Source organism: Erpetoichthys calabaricus (assembly GCF_900747795.2).
Source record: "Erpetoichthys calabaricus chromosome 1 unlocalized genomic scaffold, fErpCal1.3 SUPER_1_unloc_27, whole genome shotgun sequence".
Classification (NCBI taxonomy): Eukaryota; Metazoa; Chordata; class Cladistia; order Polypteriformes; family Polypteridae; genus Erpetoichthys; species Erpetoichthys calabaricus.
Window position 1 is genome coordinate 1,318,204 of NW_026261593.1, and position 21,952 is coordinate 1,340,155.

The 21,952-nt window shown below is 42.9% G+C and overlaps 1 protein-coding gene across 2 annotated transcripts in view; it reads left to right on the forward strand.

Moving 5' to 3' along the window:
* The window catches only part of LOC114642003 (zinc finger protein OZF), a 1,360,360-nt gene that overhangs the window by 906,786 nt on the left and 431,622 nt on the right, over nucleotides 1-21,952 (forward strand). The window contains exon 1 of one of the 2 annotated variants that reach the window (XM_051921846.1): nucleotides 16,194-16,317. The exons of the other annotated variant lie outside the window; for it this stretch is intronic. The gene's annotated coding sequence lies outside the window, so the exon portion shown is untranslated. Of the gene's footprint in view, nucleotides 1-16,193; nucleotides 16,318-21,952 lie in introns of those variants that run through there. 2 annotated transcript variants of the gene reach the window in all.

A 21,952-nucleotide genomic window follows, 5' to 3' on the forward strand; every position in this document is an offset into this window, starting at 1 on the left:
GGCATGTTGCCTACTGTGAAGTGTGGTGAAGGAGAAATAATAGCAGGGCTTTGTCTTGGCTCCTTGGTTTCCATGAAATGTCCTATTAATGCTACAGTTTTTAGTTTGTGGAAGACACTTTTTTGTGACAGTATGGTGGTGCTTCTGTGCACAAAGCCAGTTTTATGAGGACATCGTGGAACTTAAGTGGCCCACACAGATTCCTGACCTTACCCTACTGAACACCTTTGGCATTAATTGGAATGCTAATGGCCAGCCTAGTCTTCTCATTCTACATCAGTATCTGACCTCACAAACGTACACGCATTCCTACAAACACACTCCAAAATCTTGTGGGAAGAAGATTGGAGGCTGTTATGGAGTGGCCAACTCCATTTTCATGCTTATGGGTTAGGTTAGGTTAGGTTAAGGGAATTAAAACCTTTCGGCTGAGCACTGGCACTCTAGTCCCATACTTAAAAAGACAAATTTAAATTAGTTTAAAAAGAAAGGACTGAATATTCTAAAACAACCATCAATAAATAAACAAATACCCTACTCAAATCATCCTGTGTCATTTCAGTCGTTGACAGCAAACGTATCCAGTGTTTAGTCCAATGCCTTCCCACTCGAGTCGCTCTTTCTTTGTCCAGAATTGCTGTGACTGCAGAGCCAACACGACTGGTTTGGGATTTTGTTGTTGAAATTGCTGCTCGAGGGTCATTTGTTTGTCCTGTTTTTCTATATTTCTAAGGTAGTGAATGAAATGGAGTTTTAAAGAGTTTTATGTTTTACTGATGTAAATTAAACTGTGTGCCATAATTTTTTTGGATGTGAATGGGATTTTCCAGGCATATTTGTTTTTGTTTTGTTTTTTTAATAGTGGAAGATGCATGAAGCAAAATGTCTCTTAGTATTTTTATTTTTATGTTAGGCAGCAATTAAAGAAAGAGGCTGTAACAGTAGAAAATAATTTTGTAATTGTAAAAAATGAAACCATAAAGTTTGTCTGGCCTAGAAGGAATACGTAAAAATTATTGGGAGTTTGATATGTGGCCTGTTGCTGATTGTATTGGTTTGTGAGAAAATCTAAACTGGAGACTGCGGAGTAATTACTTTGGTGAAATCTGAATTGATAAAATGCATTTGATCCAATTCCGATTGTTAAATTATTTGAGGTGTAATATTAAGATTAGGGCTTATTTCAAAAACATGGTTAGGGTAAGAAGTACAATACATTGCACTGATAATTGATAGATTGTTATTTGTAACCTTAGGGCTGATTTCCCCAAACTGGTTAGGTTAGGGTTGTGGTGGCTCAGGGCGTGGATTGAAGATCCAGACAGGTAAGAGTCTGGGCAGTCAAGAGGTCTACACAGGGTGGTCAACCTCAGATCCCATAATGGAAGGAGTTCTGTAAAATGTAAATTATAACACATTGTGTGGGAACAGAATTGTAAAGTACAAGATTGGAAAGAAACATGGAAAGAAATTGGAATTTTTAAGGGTTAAGGATTTTGGACTTTGAAGAACAGGAAACCTTTTGCTCCCCTCCTTCACACTCGTAACAATGAGAGCCTGCACTCTCCTCTCTGTGCTGATAAACATCAGTTTGTTCCTCCTCATTGTTTTATATTTTTTGCCTTCCTTTGTAATTCTTAACTTGTTAATTTTGTTAAAGTTTCTATAAGTTTCTATCAGAATAATAATCTTACCTCTAAGTTTCCCCCTGTTTAAAAATGACAATAACTTCTGTGTTGAGAACTCTTTATATTGTTGGTGTTTCTTTCAGCCGACCAGCTGTTTGCTTTCTGTTTAAGAAAAATTAAAAATAGTTCATTTTAATTTAAAATTTTATATTTCCCTTAATTCTGTTAAGTTACAAAATCTAATTGAATATTTTGTCCAAAGTATCCCACTTGGGTTAAAGAAAGGAAACAATGAAATTTCAGGAGATTTGTTGCTCTTTAACTACTAGTCAAGGAGAATATTACTCAAGAGGTGCTGAAGGAAGTGGAAAGAGTTTTGATGAAAAAGAAAATAAAAGTCAAACAAAAAGATTTTATATGTGATGTAAATCTGTTAGGTTTGAATGACTAATTAATGAAGTGTAGCGTGCGACTGGGGCTCTTGCCCGGCCGGGACACCTCCACACTGGGAGGACCAGGGCAGCAAACAGTGTTACCTACCCCGAGACGCTAGATGACAACACCCCTGGGTTGCAGCGGTGCCTCAGACTCCCGCAGGGCTTCATGGGAGTTGGAGTTTGGTCAGCCCTGTTGGGATCCACAGGCGCCACCAGGGGGTGCTGCAGTAGGAGCTACTGAGCCCTTTTGGGCAGTTCTTCTACCACACCCAGAGGTGCTGCCAGAAGTGAGTCATCAAGCACCTGGAGCATTCTGGGTGGGCTATACAAGGAGCCAGCAGCCACTACTCAGGGAGTCAGAGTCGGGAGGAGGGAGACAAAGCTTGACCCAAGGAGTGGAGGAAGAGAAGGAAAAGAGTGAAGAAAGAGACTTGTGGTATCATGCTGTGCTTGTGCTGGGACTGTGTTATACTTGTGGGGAACGGGGAAAAAGAAAATAAAAATCAGAGAGTGCCTTGGACTTGTGTCCCGCGCCTGTCTGTGTCGGGTTAAGCTGGCGGGCCACAGAAGGTAATAGCTGACTTCATCTGAATCTCTTTAAAAACATTTAAAATCACTTATCTGGGATGTGACAGTCTACCTCAGTCTACTTTATATATAATCAGGTTTGTAACATGAACTGTACATCCATTTCGTATTCAACTTAAATGTTTCATTTACAGTATATGACTTAAACCAAACTTCATGAACTTGTGAGTTTAAATAATCACAACTAGAACACTAAATGGATCGATCTGATCTTCTTTGTACATTTTCTAAACAGACGAATGTGAGCACAGCTATACTTGTGAGGTTTACGCCTTGCTAGAGCAGCGAGTTCAGCAGAGAGAAGGTGACGCTCATCGCACACAGCAGCCCTTTAATCTTCAGCTCCTTCACCAAACACAAATGAATCCTTCAGGAACGTCCAGCATGAACTTGTGAAGGCCGCGCCGTGTCACTCACGCTAACCGTGCTGAAGGAACCACTTGAGTGATTTTTACAAATGAGCTCACAATGCTTCACCGGTTCATACGTTCAAATATAATGAGTGGACATAAAGCTGTGTAGTTTAAATTGAACCAAACACACTAAGAATACGTTCGTTCCTTTAGAATCTTTGATTGGCACATTCACCATTTGGTTAAATACATGAAATGTGCACTGTGATTGCAACGATTTTTAAAAATATTTTTACTTTTAATTATTTACAAATACACAATGTGCGAAATGATTTAATTGCTGCAGGCTATTCACTTTTCTATTACCTGACTGCTTACTATGCCTCATAACAATCATGCTGTGTTGTGTTGTAATGTATGGTGGTCCATGTTATGTACAACAGCAATCATAAAATGTATGGAGGTTATTTTTCTTTTCTTATAATGCCATTAGCGTATTTATATGAAAATATACAATATGAAATGAATCTATAAATACATACTTATGCAAACAATATAACACACAAGTGTGGCCACAGTTTACCAAACCTGTCGATTACTAGAGATCGACTTCAAATTTATATTTCACAAGGACATGCTGACAAGACGACTGCGGACCACTTAGGTTGCTTTGTGTCATAAATCTATGAGAACTGCTACAGATATTGAACACCTTCTGGACCCTTAAGCTCTGCTAAGAACTGTTCAGTCTAAATCAAATAAACACATAAATAAAACTTGCTTAGTGAATATCTGCCGCCATCTTATCTGCTCCTCCAGCCCCTTGTGTCTGATCGGCTGTCTTAACGCTGGGCACCGCTGAGCCTTCTCTTTTATTACTTTGAAATCTTCTGCTGCCTTTGTTTTAAACTAAGGAGTCGCTGTTTCTGCCACGTCACTCCAACGCTACTTCAAATACAGATAACAAGAACACGCACAAGAAACAAGTAACTTCTACAAGCACACCCCAAACACCCAGCTACTTTTGCTCCTGTGTGGACGAAAAACAAGCAAGAAACTCTTCTAACGGGAAAAAAAACTTTAAAAACTCCTGCACGGCTCCTAAGTGGCATCCAAAGCCCAAGTTTTTAGGAGCAAAATAAATATTTTTAATTAACTCTCATATCACAGAAAACACAAAAACTCTCAGCAACTCTCAGCTGCCTCTCTCATTTACAAAGTTGAAGTCAGCGCCTCTCTCTTCCATTTCCAAGGAACTCAAGGAGCTTTCAAAAGATTAATCAACAAAAGCAATAAAGATATACCATATGTTGTGGGGGACAAAATCTGTACATTTTGGTTTAATTTTCCATTATATTTTGTTCAACACAAGACAACAGATGAGGACAAATCAAAGCAGGTTTTCTTCCCTTACACCTCACTTTTAAAACAGCTGTTCTAACATAGAAAGGGAGACATGCTGGTGGCTCAATTACTTTATAACCTGGGAAAGGAAGACTGAGCCGATGCCTAATTATTTTACATCCTGGGAAAGGAAGATCTGCTGACACCTCAGAGAACATAAAAGGTTTTGTTGTTTGGGAAAACAGACAGTGAATTAATTCTTTATATTGACAGCCAGCCAATCAGGTGCATGCAACATTCATGTGTTGTGACACCACGGCATGAAACTTTAGAATAATGTGCCTAAGAAGAAGAAGAAGAAGTCGTCACTGGTCATCAGAAAAACATCATGACCATCGATTGCTAAATAAAACGCCGCCCTGGGACATTCATCCTTGTCATCTGTAACTTTTTTGTAAGCTTTTTCTAAAGACTATATATATTCAGACTTTCCTATCAGTACCTATTTTTCTATTATTCTTTGTTCCAGTGGTATTATTATTATTCTTGTAATAAATGCCATGCTGTTTTTAACTTTCTATGCTTTGTCTTAATGTATATAGAGTGATTGAAGTAACAAATTAGATTTCTTTGAGCACCTTGAACAGCGGAGTTTTGCCCTTAGCTCTGTGCTGAGAGGCTTATTTGGGCTGAGGGTGAGGAGCTCCACTCAATAGTAGGAACTGGACATAAAGAAGATATTCTTGGCTGATAAATGGCCGATAGTCAAGAGTGCTGAGCCTTTGTATGTTAGAGACCAAAAGTAATATTTAGGTCTGAGATATCATTAAAACATCGTATGTTGTTCGTGCCGATAATAAGTAAGTCTCTTGAAGTGCCGAGTGACAGGCTGTGTTATACATAAAGCACTTGTGTGGTTTAAAGTGCTAAAGGTTAACCAGCGTGTGTGTGTCATTCATGGGGCACTGTTGTGGTTAGGGTCTGTGTGTGTGCGTATAGCTGTGTATGTGAGTGTGTGTTCATCTTAAAGTGCAACAGTAGACCAACCCGATATGACGAGTACACTTACCCTTGAGAAACAGGTAAAGGGTAAGTAGAGGGAAATACTACGATAATACATTTCTGGCGGTGCAGCAGGGTTAACAGAGTAAGCATGTATTGCATTTTTGTATGTTTGGTTACATTTTTCAAAGGCAGGGAGGGATCGTCCACAGGCGGTGAATATGCTGTAATCGCATGCTGGCATACAGCCGGCACATGTCAGCGTGCATCGACAGCATTTCTAAAGTTTTTTAGGTGTACGGTACAATCAGCTGTTACAGCTGTGTTTTCTCCGCTAAAAACGGAGGCAGCAGCAACGTTAACGGCAACGTTAAACGTATCATCAGGAGCAGCGGCCGTAGAGAAGGTCGACTCGGAGGTCATTGCGCTTTCCTCGAGGAGGGCGGAGTCGGGCGCAGCAGCTGCGCTGGTCAAAGACGCAGATAAGCCGTCTCTGCATAAAGCGAAGGCAAAGGCGCCTAAAATAGAAAACCTACACTTGTCTGCTGGTCAGAGAGTTTGTGTATTGTTAATTATTATAAAGCAGTTAGATGAGGAGGCAAGAGACATAAGAAATACCTGTCCAAAAAGCCGCGAGCAGCTAGCAGTACAAGTAACGATGTATAAGGAGAATGCCATACAGATTAAGCAACGATCGCTCAGTGTTAAAGCACGCGCTTTAATTACGGAGTCTTTTGACCCTGAGAAACGGGAGAGAAATGCAGGAGAACTCAGTTTGTCGCAGATCGCTGCACTCTCATATCTGCTTGCTGATAAGAGAGCTGCTTTGGCTGAAAGGCAAGGACGGGCAGCTCTTACGCTGCACAACGGAGTGCAGTTTAGAGCTTTGCAGATTACAGCTGGGACAGGAGACAATCACTCAAGTATGCTGGTTGTTGTGCAGGAAAAACAGGCAGAGGTGTTTCATGGTAGCGAATGTCTTGGTGAGAGCAGCTTGCAGCAGCAGAGAACAGCGGGGGAGGAGCGGAGTTCAGTAGTGATGGCGGAGTGAAGCCTCACGAAGAATCAAAACGTTTGAAGCAATTGTGTCGGAAATCGTATCGAAGTTTGACACTCACCTCTCTAGTGACACCTCCTGGCCATTTGTATTAACAGCACATTTTAACAACAAGGTCTTAAGAGCATTGTGGACGAATACCGAATGTCTATGAAGTTGTGATTGACATCTTTGAAGTCAAAAATTATAATTGGCAATAATGTCAAGCATTGTAAATCGGCATACGCTTGGCAAGTAATTATTCTGCAGTAATCGGATCAACGTTGACTAGATACGTTAGGCGCCAGCACTGATTACCGTTGTTTAGAAGTAAACGTAACGGTGGCTTGAACAATTACGCCAGTCGCACAGCCAGGTCTCGTGTTCAATAACAAACCTGGTCAGCATCTGTCTGGCGATTGCAGATTGCCGTTGCCTGATGCGTTTGATTGATAGTTCCGATTATGCGGCAATGCTCCTTGAAAACCTGGTTGGTGTTAGACTCCTAATCGGGAATTTAATCTGCATAATGTACATTCATATTCTAATTCCAATGTAAAACCAGCATATATCAGTATTTGAATTTAACTCTTCAACCAAACTAGACTACACCTCGTGGAAATGCGATTGGTCCATCACTAACTGTCACTCTAAGTTTTGCAATAACTAGAAGAATTGCTAGTAAAACAGTAATACTGTATCTACAATACATTACACTGCCAGTAGTCTAATGTGAAATGCTCTTAAATTTGCACTAAAGTACTGTAATGTTTACACATAATGCAATACCCAGATGCTTAATTGAAATAACTCCATGGCAATTCATTACAGTTTCCTTTATCATCAATAACTACTAAAATTCAAACCAGAATAGTCCCATCTTTGTAGAATATAAAGAAATGTGTCACTATGGAAAACAAATCTGGACAATGCAAAGTAAATTTGTTGCACATCCTACAAAAACCAAGAAAAAACCTACACTTTCAGCCCGTTTGACATTTCAAATTAAGTTTTAATAAAGACAGTTTGCAATAACCCAAAAACATGAGCAGACAAAGTAATTTGTACAAAAAACCAACCAGTTCTGTCCAGTTGCATTAATGAACGTGTACAGATTCTTTTCCTGCTAATGATTCAGAAAGTTAAGGACTAGAAAAGTGCTGGCCAGTGTACAAAAACTGAATTCATAATTGGAACAGGACTAAAACTAGGAACAGATACATACAAGGTCTGCATAAACACAAATGTCCTCCACATCAAAGTCACACACTGCAGAGGATTTTTCTTCACAGATGACTCAGACTGTCAGATTACAAGTTTGATTAACTTTACAATGAAAACATTTAAAAACTGGACTTAATCTGCATGTCGGTGTGCTCCTCTGCCATGTACCGAGTTCTAGTTTTGCTCACATTACACATCTTGTACAAATAACTACAAACTGTCTTCAATTGTTAAATTAATTTTGCATAGAGGTTGTCAATTCACAAATTACATTTTCTGTAACTCAACATGCTGTTGTGAACAGTCTTGATAAGAGAATTCTCTGAATAGCGTAGAATAAGCAGAACCAAACCAAAGCATAGTAGTAAGATTGAATAGCTTTAGCAACCCTTAAAGCACAAAAAAACAATTTACATGTCAAAGTTGTTTGCACTTTCATAGAAATTAAGGGTCAATGCTGCTTCTTTGTATTTTTATTGTAGAAAACTTGATCAGTACAATTCCATTCACAAAAAGACGCAGGTGAACGTCGCCCCTCACACACCACTTGGCTCTCAAGGCTCAGCATCGTCTGTGCAGTCATTAGTGAGTCACCTGAAACAGACATTTTGTATTAACATCATGCTTAACAATTGAGACCCATAAGTAAAGTATCAGGTATTTGTTATACCAACCATGATTTAAATGTTAATGATCCGATATGTTCAAACAAAAATATTGTTTAATAAAATGTCCAGTGTACTGTTATGAACAGTAGGGTACATACCAAGAACACAATCAGTCTTGTGGGATTCTGGCAAGCAGAGTCTTTTCTAGGACAGCAGGAGTAGCAGAAACCTGCTAAATAGAAACTACAGGATCACTTAAGACAAATAAAGTAGGCCTTTAAAGTGTGGCATTGAAAAGTCATGTTTACTAATCTCAGCATTGACAACAAGTGCACCAAACTTCTCAAAGTATGCCATCAGGAGCCTTGTGACATGGGGACAATGCACCCTCATCTCCAAAGATGGAAAGACTTGGCTTGAGACGGTCACCTCTGCCTAAAGTAACTGGCCACAGCAGGTCTAACCCACTCCCAACTTCAATTCTGTTAATCAGCAAAATATCAAGCTACACACTGGCTGCCATTAAAATGAATGGCGTCATAACATGTGTTTCATAACTACTGTATACTGGCAGGATTACCTGTATTTGTCCCAGACTGTGGGTAAAAGGTTTGTAAAATGAACCATTGGTCCAAGCCACCAGATTGTAAACACAAAATGTAATTTATATCTTAAATTTAATACTACCTCACTGCATTTCCCCCAAAGTGGTACAGGTTTACTTGTTATACAGCCAAAAATAAAAACAAAACAACAAATTTACAGAAACACTTGCCTCTTAAATTTCCAAAGTGTCCGCCTCGCCAGTGGTTTTTGACAGAGTGCTGATCTTGAGACATTTGTTAGGCCTAAATCACTTCTCAAAACTCATCCAAAATGCATTGTAGTTTTTGGTAGTCCTGGAAAACATTGAAAGCAACAAAATTGCCCTTAATTCTGAATATTAACAGTAACTATAGTAATTTACAAGTTACATTTAAGTAAAAAATTCCTCTAAATCAGTGTAGACTATAAAGCTGTATATAATAAAAATGGACAAGGTTTCTGAAGTGAACAATTGTGACCCTCATACCATGGGTTGAGTTAAGTTAAAACAGTTCCATTGTACTCTGATACTTAATACATCAAGATGTCAAAATGTTACTTAAAAGTAACTCACCTTTATAGAGGGAAAAAACCCAAAAACACACACTTACAACTCCATAAAAACTGGAGTGAAATAGTCGTACAAATCCAAGACAAAAGTGTAGAACTAGAACTGCAGTTAATCCCAGCGCTCCTTCCAAAGTCCGAGGTGGCCAAATAGCCAAACACATTCAAGTTTCTGTCAACACAACCATTTCAAGTATCACTGGGATGTGGACGCTCAAGAACTTTGACCTGGGAAGCTTTCAATAAAGTTGGCGAGTGCAGCGGTTTTAGACATTTTTATTTAGAAAAATGATTTGCTGTGCTGTGCTGGGCTTCAGGCGACTCCTTTTTTTGCAGAGGACTTCCCCAGCCTTTGAAAAAATGCGTTCACTGGGAGCAGACGTTGCTGGCAGACAAAGATATTTGATGGCAAGCTGATAAAGATTGGGGTAAACAGTTATTCTCTCTTTCCAATACAGGAGTGGATCTTCTTGTCTACCAAGATAGGCATCTGTTAGATATCTCTTCACCTCCACAGTGGCATCTGCAGTGGCACTGTGGACTCTTTGAGCCTCGGAAACACGCAAAAGTTGCCATAGATGGTCTGTGGGACATGCTACTTCCAAGGATGGGGCCAGGGCTGATGTTGAAGGCTGTGGCTCTGTTTGAAAGAGTCAGAGTACATGGTTTTATTCACAGTACACATTAAATGTATCAAATACCAAAAATAAACATTCCATACTAAAATCACCTTGGGGTGTCACGTGCACAGAGTCTGGCGAGGACCGCATTAGGGATGTGCATTCCAAGGTGAGTTGTCTCTCAGCCTCTCTGACACGGTCTGGATTGCCAAATACACGTTTGGGGTAACTAGCCAGTATTGGCTGAGATGGTGTATTGCCATTTAAGTCACTGGGTAGCTGAGCGGGTTGCTTTGGGGTAGCAATTGTTGGCAGAGGTACAGGAGAAGCAGTGCCTGTTGATGCCACAGGAGTAGACATGCTAGCTGCTGTCTCTGAGGTACCAGCAGCAGCATCACTTTTTAAAAGCTTGGAAAAAAGGATGCATCTCACAGCATTAACTTTCCCTTTGTTTGCTGCTGGAAGCTGGGGTGGAAAGTGAATAAGCTTTACTAAAATCGCTGTGATTACATCAGTATATGAAACGAGAAAACTGTGGAGTGCAGAGTTGAAAGCTGGGACGGGGCTTTGTGTCGGGGTCTGACAGACAGACACAGGTCCTCCAGTCGGCTCTATGCAGCAGACAGGCTCACAGTGGTGCTTGTGGGATCGAGAAAGAAACACTTCTCTACCAGACTGAAACTGTGAGAAGAACAATGGACTAGTCCCCCATTGAATGTACAAATATAGATGTATATTTTTAGTTGTTGTTAATTATCTCACGAGTCGCTATGATTTTGACGACAGAGATTTGCTGCTTCTTCAAAGCCTCCCGCTGTTGCGCAGGTCATTTTGCTCTGCCCTGCCTACTGAGAAACCTGACACCGGGTCATTTGCATACTAACAGTGATTGGATGTTTAGCTGGAGGGAGGGTGAGTGGGGGATCTCTGCCGAGTGCTGTGTGAGCATGCGCACAAACAGAGTACGGAGGGAAAGAGCGAACAAGAGGTGAAACCTATCATCTCATTTGTGCCTTTTCCAGTGGATTTTTCAGCTACTGTAGTAAATATTGTCCATATTCAGTTTGTGGGTAATCTATTATTTTCTGTCTCAACTTCTAAAAGTTTGATTTAAGGGGGCAGGACGTTTGTTTAAGGGGGCATTGCCCCCTCTTGCCCCAGCGTAGAGCCGGCCCCGCTCCTTGGTGCTTCCCAACCACATTGGCGCCGTTATCTTCAGCTTGTCCCCTGCAGTCTTGGAGAGATAACCCCGTATCGGCAAGATGGCCTCTGAGCCCTTCAGTTAGATCCTGTAGTTTAATAACTGATAGAAAATCAGGGAAATATTCTTTTATTGTGATGTCATCGTTTGGAAATTCCTCAATTCTTATTATAAATGTTAACTGTTCCTCATGACTGATATCTGTTAATGTCCAAAAGAACGAAAATATATTTACGTTTCTGGTTGCGCTCCTTTATTTCGGTTTTATTTTTGATTGATCGCTTCATGCTGAATTTCGCAACTCCGATATTTCCTTATTCGAAACTTTTTGCCATTATTCTCTGTAAATGATTTGTTGCTGGACCCATGAAAGGTGTCATTATGTTTTCCTAAATATTGAACACAATATATGCTTACATCCCCTCCTTTAACCGCCACCTTATCGTGGTGGAGGGGTTTGCATGTCCCAATGATCCTAGGAGCTCTGTTGTCCGGGGCTTTATGCCCCTGGTAGGGCCACCCAAGGCAAACTGGTCCTAGGTGAGGGATGAGACAAAGAGCGGTTAAACAAAACCTCCTATGATGAAAAACAATTTTGGACGGCGTTTTCCCTTGCCCGGACGCGGGTCACCGGGGCCCCACTCTGGAGCCAGGCCTGGAGGTGGGGCTCGATGGCGAGCGCCTGGTGGCCGGGCCTGCACCCATGGGGCTCGGCCGGGCACAGCCCGAAGAGGCAACGTGGGTCCCCCTTCCCATGGGCTCACCACCTATGGGAGGGGCCAAGGAGGTCGGGTGCAGTGTGAGTTGGGTGGTGGCCGAAGGCGGGGACCTTGGCGGTCCGATCCTCGGCTACAGAAGCTGGCTCTTGGGACGTGGAATGTCACCTCTCTGAAGGGGAAGGAGCCTGAGCTAGTGCGTGAGGTTGAGAGGTTCCGGCTAGATATAGTCGGACTCACCTCGACGCACAGCTTGGACTCTGGAACCAATCTCCTTGAGAGGGGCTGGACTCTCTACCACTCTGGAGTTGCCCCCAGTGAGAGGCGCCGAGCGGGTGTGGGTATACTTATTGCCCCCCGACTTGGAGCCTGTACATTGGGGTTTACCCCAGTAGACGAGAGGGTAGCCTCCCTTCGCCTTCAGGTGGGGGGACGGGTCCTAACTGTTGTTTGTGCGTATGCACCGAACAGCAGTTCGGAGTACCCACCCTTTTTGGAGTCCCTGGAGGGGGTGCTAGAGGGCATACCTTCTGGGGACTCCCTCGTTCTGCTGGGAGACTTCAATGCTCACGTGGGCAATGACAGTGAGACCTGGAAGGGCGTGATTGGGAGGAATGGCCCCCCCGATCTGAACCCGAGCGGTGTTTTGTTATTGGACTTCTGTGCTCGTCACGGATTGTCCATAACGAACACCATGTTCAAGAATAGGGGTGTTCATATGTGCACTTGGCACCAGGACACCCTAGGCCTCAGTTCGATGATCGACTTTGTGGTCGTGTCGTCAGACTTGTGGCCACGTCTTGGACACTCGGGTGAAGAGAGGGGCGGAGCTGTCCACTGATCACCACCTGGTGGTGAGTTGGCTTCGATGGTGGGGGAGGATGCCGGTCAGGCGTGGTAGGCCCAAACGTGTTGTGAGGGTCTGCTGGGAACGTCTGGCAGAGCCCCCTGTCAGAAGTAGCTTCAACTCCCACCTCTGGCAGAACTTCGACCACATCCCGAGGGAGGTGGGGGACATTGAGTCCGAATGGGCCATGTTCCGTGCCTCTATTGTTGAGGCAGCTGACCGGAGCTGTGGCCGTAAGGTGGTCGGTGCCTGTCGTGGCGGCAATCCCCGAACCCGTTGGTGGACACCGGCGGTGAAGGATGCCGTCAAGCTGAAGAAGGAGTCCTACAGGACCCTTTTGTCCTGTGGGACCCTGGAGGCAGCTGATAGGTACCGGCAGGCCAAGCGGAATGCGGCTTTGGTGGTTGCTGAGGCAAAAACTCGGGCGTGGGAGGAGTTTGGGGAGGCCATGGAGAACGACTTTCGGACGGCTTCGAGGAGATTCTGGTCCACCATCCGGCGTCTCAGGAAGGGGAAGCAGTGCAGTGTCAACACTGTATATGGTGGTGATGGTGCGCTGCTGACCTCGACTCGAGACGTTGTGGGTCAGTAGGGGGAGTACTTCGAAGACCTCCTCAATCCCATTAACATGTCTTCCGATGAGGAAGCAGAGCCTGGGGACTCAGAGGTGGGCTCCCCCATCTCTGGGACTGAGGTCACAGAGGTGGTCAAAAAACTCCTTGGTGGCAGGGCCCCGGGGTTGGATGAGATACGCCCGGAGTTCCTCAAGGCTCTGGATGTTGTAGGACTGTCTTGGTTGACACGCCTGTGCAACATCGCATGGACATCAGGGACAGTGCCTCTGGATTGGCAGACCGGGGTGGTGGTCCCCCTCTTTAAGAAGGGGGATCGGAGGGTGTGTTGCAACTACAGAGGGATCACACTCCTCAGCCTCCCTGGAAAAGTCTATTCAGGGGTCCTGGAGAGGAGGGTCCGTCGGATAGTCGAGCCTCGGATTCAGGAGGAACAGTGTGGTTTCCGTCCTGGTCGCGGAACAGTGGACCAGCTCTATACCCTTAGCAGGGTCCTGGAGGGTGCATGGGAGTTTGCCCAACCAGTCTACATGTGTTTTGTGGACTTGGAAAAGGCATTCGACCGTGTCCCTCGGGGAATCCTGTGGGGGGTACTCCGAGAGTATGGGGTACCGGCCCCCCTGATGAGGGCTGTTCGGTCCCTGTACGATCGGTGCCAGAGCTTGGTCCGCATTGCCGGCAGTAAGTCGAACCCGTTTCCAGTGAGAGTTGGACTCCGCCAGGGCTGCCCTTTGTCACCGATTCTGTTCATAACTTTTATGGACAGAATTTCTAGGCGCAACCAGGGCGTTGAGGGGGTCCGGTTTGGTGGGCTCAGGATTGGGTCACTGCTTTTTGCAGATGATGTTGTCCTGTTTGCTTCATCAGGCCGTGATCTTCAGCTCTCTCTGGATCGGTTCGCAGCCGAGTGTGAAGCGGCTGGGATGAGAATCAGCACCTCCAAATCCGAGACCATGGTCCTCAGCCAGAAAAGGGTGGAGTGCCCTCTCAGGGTTGGTAGCGAGATCCTGCCCCAAGTGGAGGAGTTCAAGTATCTCGGGGTCTTGTTCACGAGTGAGGGAAGAATGGAGCGTGAGATCGACAGGCGGATCGGTGCGGCATCCGCAGTAATGCGAGCTCTGCATCGGTCTGTCTTGGTGAAAAAGGAGCTGAGCCGCAAGGCGAAGCTCTCAATTTACCAGTCGATCTATGTTCCTACCCTCACCTATGGTCATGAGCTATGGGTAGTGACCGAAAGAACGAGATCGCGAATACAAGCAGCTGAAATGAGTTTCCTCCGCAGGGTGTCTGGGCTTTCCCTTAAAGATAGGGTGAGAAGCTCAGTCATTCGGGAGGGGCTCAGAGTAGAGCCGCTGCTCCTCCGCATCGAGAGGAGTCAGATGAGGTGGCTCGGGCATCTGATCAGGATGCCTCCTGGACGCCTCCCTGGTTAGGTGTTCCGGGCACGTCTAACCGGGAGGAGGCCCCGGGGAAGACCCAGGACACGCTGGAGGGACTATGTCTCTCGACTGGCCTGGGAACGCCTTGGGATTCTCCCGGAAGAGCTAGAAGAAGTGGCCGGGGAGAGGGAAGTCTGGGCATCTCTGCTCAAGCTGCTGCCCCTGCAACCCGACCTTGGATAAGCGGGAGACGATGGATGGATGGGTTTATTTTTATTGTAAGGTGACCTTGAGTGCTAAGAAAGGCGCCTATTAAATTAAAATGTATTGTTGTTGGTATTATTATTATTATTATTATTATTAATTATTGAGACAAAAACTTGACCAACGTCTTAAAGTCAAAATAGTAAGACTGTAACTGGCAGTCTGGTCTTTCTTTTAACAGTGAAATGATACATTCAATGACAAAAATAAACAATTTTATTGTATACAAATTGGCTTAATAATTTCTGAAAACATTTCACTCATTCCTCTCTCAATCTGTCTCTCTCTCTTACGCACACACACACAATGTGGTTACTTAAATATATACATTATAGGATCTAAAATCCTTGAAACAGAAATGTCTTACATAGCTTTTTCCGTGTGTTGCCACTCTAATTTGAGAGTATTCAGTCTGGCAATATGGTGCAGCCTTAGTTTGTGTAAGACAGACACAACTAATAACATGAGCATAAAATGATGGCTGTCAATTTTAAACTGTGTTTCCTCAATGTGCTCCTTCGGAAAAAACACATCATCTGAACCAATCTCAGCCTGAACAAACTGATTGATCAAAGATACACTGACATCTTGCCCTAATGTTGGCTGTCTGATAACACGCTCAGCTACTTTGACCACCTTGACTGTACCCTCAGAAGGAATCATCAAACCTCCTTTGTTTTTTAATGTGAGCGAGTGGTAACTGTGATCATATGATGCTGGTACAGCATCTGTTACCAAACTAGCATGGCACACATTACAGGACAGCTTTCTCAAAATCCCGTCTAAGGGCTACCTCCCACTGCTTCCTGACGTGATTTTCTTTGGGAAACTTTCAAAGTTTGAGAAATGTTAACAGCTATCAACAATCTGCATAGTTAGTGACTAAATACGTTTAGCCAAAACGTTGTTTGGAGGCTCACTTGAGCACATAAATGCATAGCTTTGCTAGCTTAGCCTGGTGTAGCCAAAGTTAAGATTATAAAATGGGATTTTCTAATGGCCAAATATAACCAAAACAATTGCTCAGCCTTACCTATGAAATGTAATCCCCCGGGATCTGGTTTGGAGCGTACAGCCAGCGGTTTGTACAATCCCAAGCAGCACATGCGTGAGGCATCTTTATCCATTACTTCACTGTGCCACTCGCAATATGGCGGCAACGTTGACGTACGAATCTGTTGGTCAGGCGGCAACTAGTAATTCTATGTCTATGGTCGGATGACGTCATCCAACGCGACAGCTACTGTAGCCACGCTGCTACTGTCTCGCTTTGTGAAACACTACGGACGCAAGACTGTTGCTGAGTGAACGAGTTCAGAAACAATCCCATCGTCAAGAGGCAGGCAGTAAGTGCTCTGTATTTTGGGAATGCATTTTGTGGATGTGTGGAATCGCCGCGTTCGTTTTCGTTAGCCCCCAGACGAACTTTGCTTGAATGAATCCTCCTGTGGTCACCCGCGTGCTGTTTCTGTTCATTGGTATCTGCGGTTCACGTAACGTGGCTTACTCCCAAATTTTAAATCGTACTACCCAGTCACACCGCTGGCGTCTATTCATTCCTTTCCGTGTGTTCCTTTTGTCGATTCCTTCTCGAATCGCAGACACCGGGGAGTAGGCCTACGGCGCTTTGATTTTTGCCTTTTGTCCCTCCGCGGCCAATACTATCCACCTGCAGAGCCACAGCGCCATACTTCACCGCAGTTGTAGACCCAAAAGTGACGTCTCCGTCGTTTCAGGACTGACTTCGTAAAATTACTTTTAGAAGGTTTCGGCAGGTCACGGCAAAGCCCGGAAAGTAACGTCGGGTCAAAGACCCGTTTAGAAACCAAATAATACGCATCATTGTGAAGTTCAGAGGGTTTCCGCCATCACCTCGTGTCACACATCAAACTAAACAATGCGGATCGTTTCTGTGAAATACACTATTAACATTTACGTTGTGTTCGGGTCTGTGGGAACCATTTAACATGTCGACAAAACTAAAATCATCAAGATCTGTGTTAATTGAAAATAGCTTTTCGTTTACATTCATGAAACGAAGTATACAATATAATTGCAATGTTTACACCACATTAGAGTTTAGTAAAACGTTAATAATAAAAGTGATTACGTTTTTTTAAATGTACTATGCATGTGTGCAATATTGTTCTAAATCAATTTAGAATATTTAAGCAAATGTAATATTTTTAAACATGCATGTGAAGAAAATGGCAATACATATTCTACACTGAATTATGCAATATATTAATTGCCTTATATAGAACTGCACTAGTATTTGTCACTTAATATTATAAAACGGGCCATCAAAAGAAAAATTCTAATAACACAATTTATTTATACAGCACCCTGCCCAAAATTCAAAAAGAACAACAGGACTTATATAACATTGGCTACAAATAATATCTTCACTAAATAAAGATAAATACAGGATATTCAAAACATTCAAATAGAATAAAAGACAATAATGCAGACTAAAATACAACATATAATACTACAAAAAATCTTAAGCAAATAACATAAATTGTGATAAAAATTCAAACCCTGGGTAGCAGAACAGACAGAGGGGGTAAACTAAAAGAAGGGGCAGAATGTCAGGTCTGTTTAATGTCCTCCTAAACAAATGAATGGAGTCAGCTGATGTCATTAATTTTGGGAGGTCATTCCACAGTCAGGGCGCTATATACAGCTGAAGGCCCTGCTGTCACCCACAGAGTGCAGGTTAGTGGGGGGCACAGAATGAGAGGACCTTAGTGGCAGGTCAAGAACAGAATTTGACATTCAATCCTGTAAGACACAGGGAGCAGTGAAGGTGCAGTGACTTACAATAATCAATGCAGGATGTGATAAAACAGGGACAAGCTTCTCAGCATTAGAGAAGGAGAGGAATGAGCAAACATAAGAAATGTGACACAGGTGGAAGTAAGAAAGTTTCTTAATGTGGTTTACAGGGTGAAATAAGAAAAGGACGAATCAAAGTGACACTGAGATTCTTTGCAGTGAAAGAAGGTCTGATGAGATCATCACCCAGAATGGTTGAAGCGTTGCTTGTTTTCTTCAGTTACACTTTAGTGCCACTTTGCAGAAGTTCAGTTGTGTTGTAATTTGAAAGAGTTTTGCTCTGTTCAGGTTTTAAGTTTACTTTAATTTCACTGAGGCAAGTTGTGAGCTGAGAAAGCTGTGATGAAGTGTCACTTTTAACACTGAAATAGATCTAAGCATCATCTGTATAAAAATGATCACCCAGACCAAAGCTACGAATAACTTGCTCAAGGGGAAGCACAGAGATACAGAAGAGCAGAGGATGTCATTTCATTAACAAAGGGAATTCAGATGGAGGAACTGCTATGATAAATTAAGGCATTTGGGTTACCCTGGACATGACATAAGCTGCATGGCCACAACGCCATATGCAATAACTTTTACAGAAACTGGGACAGGAGCTCCTCAATTGGAAGGTAACAATGCTTAGCACAATAAGGAAAAATAAGCCAGAGCTCCCATCTCAACTGCTGGCCACACAGAACAGGCAGGTGAAGACCTTCACGTTTGTCTAAACAAATGACACATCCTTGGTGCACAATGTGATCTGCACTGGGATAGGAGATGCCATGACCAGAAATGATAATGGACTATAATGCTACAAAAACAGGAGTCGAGAATTTAGACAAAACATTACACTGGATGTTGGCCACACACAATTTTTTCAACATATTGAACATCTTGGGGGGAAAAATACTTTTGTAATCTCAACAACCTTGAACCGAGACTGGAACAGGGAGAAGGAGACAGAGCCTTCTTGAGGAGCAGAGTAAACCACTGGTGACACCTCACATGCTACTGGGACGACATGTGACAAAGACCTCAGCATGTACTGCCATTGTGTCGATTCAACAGTCCAATCCACAGGGGAACCAATGACGGCACCAGTAGTGTGTGTGTATAGTGAGTGTGTTTGTGTGTCTCACTGTGTGAACTGTACAGTTATTACAGTATTGTGTAGAAAATGAAAATATTCAGTTCTGCTTGATAAACAAATAGAATGTGATCTGAGGGTAAAGAGTAAACAGGTTATTTTTTATACATTGCTTGTTAAAATAAAGTGACCATCTGATTAAAAAAAAAAAAAAAAGTCCCTCAATAGTACATACGTAGCAAAAATGTAATCATAAGTTGAGATTCAACTCAATAATTTTTCATGCTTCTCAAAGAAAAATCAAAATATGAAGTTTGTAAACTACTGCATTTGTGAAGTGTGAGAGGATATCCAAAACTATCATTGAGTGTATTTCAGTAATTTGTGTAGTGACTTATAAAACCACAATATTACATTAAAATATACTGCTCAAAAAATTAAAGGAACACTTTTTAATGAGAGTATAGCATCAAGTCAATGAAACTTGAGGGCTATTGATCTGGTCAGTTAAGTAGCAGAGGGGCTTGTTCATCAGTTTCAGCTGCTTTGGTGCACTAGAGGGGCAGCAATGAGACGACCCCCAAAACAGGAATGAATGGTTTAACAGGTGGAGGGAGCCCACTGACATTTTTCCCTCCTCATCTGTTTTGTCACTCGTTTTGCATTTGGCTACGGTCAGTGTCACTACTGAGGTGATACCTGGACCTACAGAGGTTACACAGGTTGTCCAATTTCTCCAAGATAGAACATCAATACATGTCGTTGCCAGAAGGTTTGCTGCGTCTCCCAGCGCAGTCTCAAGGACATTGAGGAGATTCCAAGAGACAGGCAGTTACTCTAGGGGAGCAGGACAGGGCCGGAGAAGGTCCTTAACCCATCAGCAGGTCTGGAGGAACAGGATGAGCACTGGTAGAGCCTACAAAATGACCTCCAGCAGGCAGGCTACTGGTGTGAATGTCTGTAACCTCTGACAAAAAGAAACAGACTTTATGAGGGTGATCTGAGGGCCCGACATCCTTTAGTGGGCCCTGTGGAGCTTGATTGGCATTTGCCATAGAATACCAGAATTGGCAGGTCTACCACTGGTGGGCATCCAGTGCTTTTCACAGATGAGGGCAGGTTCACCCTAAGCACATGTGACATACGTGAAGGTGTCTGGAGAAGCCATGGAAAACGTTATGCTGCCTGTGACATCATTCAGCTGACAGGTTTTGTGGTGGATCAGTGATGGTCAGGGGAGGCATATCCATGAAGGGGCACACAGACCTCTACAGGCTGGACAGCAGCACTTTGACTGCCATTAGGTATCAGAATGAAATCCTTGGACCCATTGTCAGACCCTATGTAGCTTATGTCATGTCCAGGGCAACCCTCATGCCTTAACTTAATTATTATATTATAAATTATCTTAATTTTATAATAATACTAGGGGGCTCCGCCCCCTGCTCGCTTCGCTCGCCAACCCCTGGCGTTGGGACATGAGAAAGAGTCAGATGTATGAATTAGATATAGAATAGTGTGCAGCTTTGGATGATGCCCATAGAAATAACAAATAGAGTGTTTGTCATATATTAATGTTTTATTGGAATATTTCTTTGTACACAACATTAGCAGTAAAGATGGTGTCTTGTCCTTGAATGAGTCTTCCTTGGCATGGATTATTTATAATTTTAACTTTAACGTCAGATGAACGGCGAACACGTGAGAAGGCAACATAAAGTTGTCCATGTCCAAAAACGGGTTCAGAGAGGTAGATGCCAACCTTGTCCATGGTTTGTCCTTGTGATTTGTTGATGGTCATGGCAAATGCAGGTTTAATGGGGAACTGTCGGCGTTTCAATGTAAAAGGTAATTCTAGCTCAGAACTTGTAAGGTCAATTCTAGGAATGAGAACAGTATTGTTAGCATGTGATCCTGTAAGAACTGTTGCTTGAATAACATTGCGTGTCATGGTGTTGACGACTAACCGTGTGCCATTGCATAAACCCTGTTTTGTGTTAAGGTTTCTTAATAGCATGATTATTGTTCCGTTTTTAAGGGCAAGGTCGTGTTGTGGTAATCCGGCAGGGTTAATAGTGTTCAAATATTCTAAGGGGAAATTTATATGTTCATTGTCGTCATCAGAGTCAACTTTGTCTGAGCTTAGAAAGATCTGTGTCTCTCCAGGAAGTAATGAAATGACTTGGTTATTAATGTGATTAACATTAATATTTTTTGGACATAATATAGTGCGTTGTGTTAACAGGGGTATTTGGTCTAATGTGATTGCTGTTCCAAATATCTCTTTTACTAAGTCGTCTGAGATAAAGGATTGTGGAATGGAAATAATATCTGGGTGAAGTCCATCTGTATTTGTGAGTGTACCATTTCCCAGTTGTATCAGCCAACTGTTATATTCTGGATCTGGACATCGCATGTTTTGTACCAACTGTATTGTTTTAAAGCAATGCCAATTGTCTGCGTATTTTAAGGTGCACTGAACAATAGCTGAGTGCATGGCATCTGGAAGAATAGCTAATCACTGTCTAAAATCTCCTCCTCATAAAAGTACCTTTCCTCCAAATCGAATATTATTATTCATAAACGTTTGTAGAAGTTTATGAATGGTGTTGAGTAAGTGACTTCATGTCATTAAACATTCATCAATAAACAACATTTTTTCAAGACGGATGTCACGTGCAGTGCCACCGTTAATGTTCATAGTGGATACCGATTTGTAGGATCTAATGCAGTTGATACAGATTTCACTTTTAGGTACATCGTCAGTTAGAATCTTCTGTAGATATTCAGTATATGAATGTAAAGAAGGCAGTCTAATTTGACCCTTTTGACAACAACGTGTAAATGTATAACTTGTATTGCCAGTTGTTTCTTCAGGGAAGTGAACTGAATGACAATGATTGCAAATGACATTCATTAATCCGAATGAATTTTCCTGGTGTATGTTTTCCTTGTGCCGTTTGAGAGGCGCGTTGTTGCATGTGTAGTATTTGGGACGTGTTGTTTTGGAGCTGTAATCGATTTGCCTGTGCTGTGTGAGAAGCCCGTTGTAGCCTTCGCTGCCATTA